Genomic DNA, 7,129 nt, shown 5'->3' with positions numbered 1-7,129 from the left:
TCATTAGGAAATGTGACTCTCTCCACCCTGTATAAAGATTTCCCAGTAGAAATGAACACAGAGATACTGCCTGTGTGTTCCCAAAGGAAATGGTTTCTTTAAGAATATGTGAAAGATGCAATTATAGAAAAGACCACTTAAAACATACATTATGTAGATGATTCTCACCATTCCTTTAAGAGATACATTGTAAAACATGACATTAATAATTATTCTAGATCCCAGAGCAAGATGGTCGAATAGGAGCAGCTCCAGCCTCCACATCCCAGCATGAGGGACACATAGAACGGGTGATTTCTGCATTTTCAACTGAGGTACCGGGTTCATCTCACTGTGGAGTGCCGAACAATCAGTGCTGGTCAGCTGGTGCAGCCCAACCAGGGAGAGCTGAAGCAGGGCGAGCCATCGCCTCACCTAGGTAGCACATCGGGGAAGGGAATCCCTTTTCCTAGCCAAGGGAAACTGTGACACACAACACCTGGAAAATCGGGTAACTCCCACCCTAATACTGAGCTTTACCAAGGTTCTTAGCAAATGGCACATCAGGAGATTATATCCCACACCTGGACGGGAGGGACCCATGCCCACAGAGCCTCCCTCATTGCTAGAACTGAAGTCTGAGATCTAACTGCAAGGCAGCACTGAGGCTGGGGGAGAGGCGCCCGCCATTGCTGAGGCCTAAGTAGGTAAACAAAGCCTCCAGGAAGCTACAACTGGGTGGAGCCCACTGCAGTTCAAGGGGGCCTGCCTGTCTCTCTAGACTCCATCTCTGGGGACAGGGCATACCTAAACAAAAAGCAGCAGAAACCTTGGTAGAGGTAAATGACCCTGTCTGACTGCTTTGAAAAGAGCAGTGGATCTCCCAGCATGGAGGCTGAGATCTGAGAACAGACAGACTGCCTGCTCAAGTGGGTCCCTGACCCCTGAGTAGACTAACTGGGAGACATCCCCCACTAGGTGTAGACTGACACCTCACACCTCACACAGTGGGTTACACCCCTGAGACGAAGCATCCAGAGCAAGAATTAGAGAGCAACACTCGCTGTTCAGCAATATTCTATCTTCTGCAGCCTCCGCTGCTGATACCCAGGCAAACAGGGTCTGGAGTGGACCTCAAGCAATCTCCAACAGACCTACAGCTGAGGGTCCTGACTGTTAGAAGAAAAACTAACAAACAGAAAGGAAACCCACACCAAAACCCCATCAGTTCGTCACCGTCATCAAAGACCTAAGGCAGATAAAACCACAAAGATGGGAAAAAGACAGGGCAGAAAAGCTGGAAATTCAAAAAATCAGAGTGCATCTCCTCCTCCAAAGGAACGCAGCTCATTGCCAGAAACAGATCAAAGCTGGATGGAGAATGACTTTGACGAGTTGAGAGAAGGCTTCAGTCGATTAAATTTCTCAGAGCTAAAGGAGGAACTATGTAACCAGTGCAAAGAAACTGAAAGTCTTGAAAAAAGAATGGAAGAATGGATAACTAGAATAATCATTGCAGAGAAGACCATAAATGAACTGACAGAGATAAAAACCATGATACGAGAAGTACGTGACAAATGCACAAGCTTCAGTAACCAACTGGATCAACTGGAAGGAAGAGTATCAATGATTGAAGATCAAATGAATGAAACGAAGTGAGAAGAGAAGTCTAGAGAAAAAAGAGGAAAAAGAAATGAACAAAACCTCCAAGAAATATGGGATTATGAGAAAAGACCAAATCTACATCTGATTGATGTGCCTGGAAGTGAGGGGGAAAATGGAACCAAGGTGGAAAACACTCTTCAGAATATCATCCAGGAGAACTTCCCCAACCTAGTAAGGCAGGCCAACATTCAAATTCAGGAAATACAGAGAATGCCACAAAGATATTCCTCGAGAAGAGCAACTCCAAGACACATAATTGTCAGATTCACCAAAGTTGAAATGATGGAAAAAATGTTAAGGGCAGTAAGAGAGAAAGGTCGGGTTACCCACAAAGGGAAGCCCATCAGACTAACAACAGATCTCTCAGCAGAAACTCTCCAAGCCAGAAGAGAGTGGGGGCCAATATTCAACATTCTTAAAGAAAAGAATTTTAAACCCAGAATTTCATATCCAGCCAAACTAAGTTTCATAAGTGAAGGAGAAATAAAATCCTTTACAGACAAGCAAATGCTTAGAGATTTTGTCACCACCAGGCCTGCCCTACAAGAGACCCTGAAGGAAGCACTAAGCATGGAAAGGAACAACTGGTACCAGTCATTTCAAAAACATGACAAAATGTAAAGACCATCAATGCTAGGAAAAAAACGCATCAACTAACGAGTGAAATAATCAGCTACTATCACGATGACAGGATCAAGTTCACACATAACAATATTAACCTTAAATGTAAATGGACTAAATTGTCCAATTAAAGGACACAGACTGGCAAATTGGGTAAAGAATCAATCCCAATCAGTTTGCTGTATTCAGGAGACCCATCTCACGTCCAGAGACACACATAGGCTCAAAATAAACAGATGGAGGAAGATCTACCAAGACAATGGAGAACAAAAAAAAGCAGGGGTTGCAATCCTAGTCTCTGATAAAACAGATTTTAAACCATCAAAGATCAAAGGAGACAAAGAAGGCCATTACATAATGGTAAAGGGATCAATTAACACAGTACCTCAGCAAAGGAAGTGGTGACAATTTACCTACTTTGATAAAGTTACTGAAAACATCCCTACACTACAAAATTTCCCTCCAAAAGGAGATAGAAAAGACTTTCCAACTGGAAAACATTGGCCTCCTTGCTAATCAAAAAAGTACCCTTAAAATAGCCAAAATAATTTTGCCAAATTGCACAAATTGAGCTTTCTTGTTTGAAATCTCACAAGACATTACAACTATTAAAAACAGAAGCTGCTGGCATAAGAATAAAATTAGGGACCAAAGGGATAGAATTGAGAGTCCAGAAATAAACCCTCACCGTTATAGTTCATTGCTCTTGCATAAGGGTGTCAAGATAATTTAATGGAGGAACAATCATCCTCTCAAATAACGGTGCAGAAACAACTACATAACCACATGGAAAACAATAAACTTAGAGAACTATGCTTCCAAACATATCAAACAATTATCTAAAAATGGATCAGAGAGTTAATTATAAGATCTATAAACATAAAAACATCTTAGAAAAAGATATAGGGGTAAAACTTAATGACCTCAAATGTGCAATGGATTCTCAGGTATGACCAAATGCATGAGAAACAAAAAGGAAAAATAGATAAATTGGTCTAAAGATGGAAGTCTTTTGTGTATCAAAGGATATTATCAAGAAAATAAAAAGACCAAACACAGAATAAGACACAATAGTTGCAAATCAAAAAGACAATGGTTTCATGCCCAGAATATATAAAGAACTGCTACAACTCAATAACAAAAAGACAAACCACCCAATTTATATAAATGGGCAAAGGATGCAAATAGACATTTCTTCAAAGAAGATATGCAAATCAAGAGGGACATTAAAAGAAACTCAACATCATTATTCATCAGGAAAATACAAAGTCAAAGCCACAATGAGATCTGACACTACACCTACAAATATGGCTACCATTTTTTTAAAACGTTAAATAACAGATGAAAGCCTTATGTAGAATTTGGAATCCTCATACATTGCTGGTGAGGATATAAAAAGGTACAGCCACCAGGAGAAAGAGTTGTGTTGTTCCTCAAGAAGCTAATCATAGAATTCTCATATGAAACAGCATCCATTCCTAGGTATATACCCAAAGAACTGAATCCAGGGACTCAAACAGGTACTCGCATGGGAATGTTGATTGCAGCAATACTCACAAAAGAGAAAATGTGAAAACAATCCAAGTGTTCATCAACACATGAATAAACAAATGTGGTGACACACAAAATGGAATGTTAAATTGCCATAAAGAGGAATGAAGTTCTGACATCTGCTGGAATATACATGGACTTTGGAAATATTATGCTAAGTGAAATATGTCAGAAACAAAATAACATATATATATAATTCCATTTATATGAAACATCAAGAATAGGCAAATTCATAGAGACAGAGTAGAGATGATCAAGGTCTAGGGTGGAAAATACAGGGAGTTATTATTGTTTAAAAGATACAAAGTTTCAGTTTAAAATCATAAAAGTGTTCTAGGAAAAATAGTCTTGATGGTAACTGAACATTGTGTATGTGGTTAATTCCACTTGATTGCACATTTTAAAGTGGTTAAAATAGCACATTATTCACAGAACTGTGAAAAACAGATTTCTATTATTTAACTCACCCAGGCTAAGGTGTCTGCTATGTAAGCTGAACCAGTGTTTTCAATGAAATATATCAGTTTTTCAATCAAGTTAGCTGGAAGTTCCTGTCCCCAGAAGAACCAGAGGCCCCAAAACAAGAGCTCCAGCAGGGGTTCAACCAGCACAGATCCCATGGGACAGCCTCGATGTCAGGCCCTGGATGGCGTGTGAGGCTATAGTGATACAACCACAACATGAAAGTGTAAGTATTTTTACTACTTACGGACACTGGGGAGCACTTGGCATACCTGGAGACCACAGATACAGAGGTTAGTGAGCCCAGGCAGGGAGGAGAGAAGAGACTGGTAAGCCAATGGATTTAGTAAGTCCAAGTCTTATATGACAGGTTTCCAACAGGGAGCTTTAATGGATGCATTTAAAGCAAGCAGCAAACACTGGGACCAGGAGATCATGTTGTGACTGATAAGTAGTCACTTTAAATGTGAGGGCAAATGTCAGAATTATCAGTTTAAAGAAAGCAGATGGAAAGAGGGGAGCCCAGCACAGCAAGCAGGAGAGATCCCTCTAAGGTTTTATCTCTGGCAACCAACTGGAGAAACTTGAACCAGATACAGTATTGAAAACTGCAATGGTGACCAAGGCCTGCCTCTGATGTGAGGCAAATAAATTTACACCTTAAAAAATTAATGCCAAAGCAGCATGACACTATAAGCACTCATGACATCCAGGGACAGCAGCAGGGTGTGGTACTGCACCCTGGAGTCAGAATCCTGGGTTCTGGTCCCTTGGCTTAAGAAAATAAAAATGACTTGTCCCTGCTCCCCTGGCATTGATTCTCCCGCCCTGCTACTCTCTCTTCTGCTCCCAAGCCCATGTGCAGTGCTCAACCCCAGACATCACTGTCCCCAGGGTATACACAGTGCCACCTACTGCACACAAACACAAACTCACAGAAGGTGACAAAAATCTGCATTTGTGACAATCGGCGATTGTGAAAGAGGGAGAACAGTGAATGTAGAGCCACAGAGACTGGGACTCACGGGGCTGGAAGGTGATGGAGCTGTAACATAACATACGTGTGACCTCGTGTGAAATGTGCAGATCCTTGTGGAATAAAACACGCAGCCTGGCCTGGGACTTCAGCCACCCACACTTCCCTTCCAGTCCACCAGAGGGCGGCAGAGTCCCTCCAGCCTGGAGCCTTTCCAGGGGATGCAGACTTCCCTCAGCAGAACCCATAGCCAAGAAGGGTCCACCCTCACCAGGGTCACCTCAGCCCAAGTCCTCAGCGTCCTCCATGCTCCCAACATGGACTCTGTCAGCTCCTCCCTGACCTGGTGGCCGCCAATCTAACACCATTCCCTCTGCAGGCAGCTCCTGCCCCACACACCTGCTCCTTCCTTGGGCTCAGCTAAAGAGACATCTCCGAGGGCAACGCTGGTGCACGCAACACCACTCCGGATGCTTTCCCCTCACGACCTCCTTCCATCCTCATCAACTCTTTCCATCACTGCTCCCTAAATGCCTGCCCCTGCTCCATCTGTCCTGTTCTCTGGGGCATCAAAGGCCAAGACTAGCGCTGACACAGAACAGCGGCTGCCTGAGGGCCCACAGCCTCCCCAGGAATCACTCAGGCACCCTGTGAACTGCCTGCCCGCTGCACCCCTGGGGGCTCAGAGCGCCTGTGATATTCACACACAGGCACCATCCAGGATGTTGCCACCTACCCCCGGCTGTCCCTTGGGAAGACAGACCTCTCCTGTGTCTCTGCCGGGAGAAAGGTATATTATTGCTCTTTCTCCCAGAACACAACTCACCCCCACGCGCCCTCTCAGGTGTCAGCAATGTCCCTCCAGACAGGCTCTATGGTGACTGCCTGTTCCTCCTCTACAGAGAGCAGCTTGGCCAGGTCAAAACCCTCCAGGACAGACTCCTGGGTATGTCAGCACATGGAGGACTGAGCCCATCATGACCACAAAGTAAGTCAGGATGAACCCTCCAGCTCTGAAATCCTGCTGTGTCCCAGATTCCCGTTCCTGCCTCTCAACAAGCCATGATCCAGGGGGTTCCTGAGTAACTCTCCACTTCCTCCTGCACCACGATGTGGAAGGTGTGGTGTACACAGGACAATCAGCTGGGCAAAGAAGAGAGGACACCAAAGATGATCAGGAAGAAAGGAGAAACCTGAGCCCCAGCTCAGCCACCAGACCCCAGGGAGCAATAGAGTGAGAACTGTCCCTTTGACCATGGGACTCATAGTCCCCACGGAGCAACCAGCACAGGCCTCTCCTCCCAAGAGGCATGAGAGATTCACCCTGCACACCTCCAGGAAGGACAGTTTCCTCTGGGACACCCAGGTCCTGAATGTCCATCCTTGGAAGCTGCAGCCAAGCTAGACACACAATTAGAGAAAGGAAGGGTCCCTGTCACCAGATGACACACAGCTCACCCACAGCACAATGGGGTGTCCCTGTGACAGGGACCTGGTGCAGCTCCAGCCTCCTGCATTGAAGGGGAGAGTCAGATGGGGATGAAAGAGGGCAAAGGGCATGAATGTGCACCCCAAACCAGAGCCATGGGGACAGCAGGAGACTGAGGCCCAGGACTGTGCTTGCCCAACCTACAGGGTATGTGTGTGATTGTGTGTGTCTGTGCATGTCTCTTTTGTGTGTGTGTTTGTGTTTCTGCACATAGTGTGTGTCGAGGTTTGGTGACCGAATCACTGCTGAAAAAGGCAGAGGCCTCCACAATTCCCAGACACCTGACACACAGACAAAAGGAAAAAGAGAAGGCAGGACTGAGAGGGGAGGGAACAGAGAGGTGTCCTGGGCACAGACCCCGCCCATGAGCCTGAGAAGTGCTCCTG

The sequence above is a fragment of the Colobus angolensis genome, unplaced genomic scaffold, assembly GCF_000951035.1.
Source record: "Colobus angolensis palliatus isolate OR3802 unplaced genomic scaffold, Cang.pa_1.0 Scaffold154, whole genome shotgun sequence".
Taxonomy (NCBI): Eukaryota; Metazoa; Chordata; class Mammalia; order Primates; family Cercopithecidae; genus Colobus; species Colobus angolensis.
Note: the sequence above shows the minus strand (reverse complement) of the source record.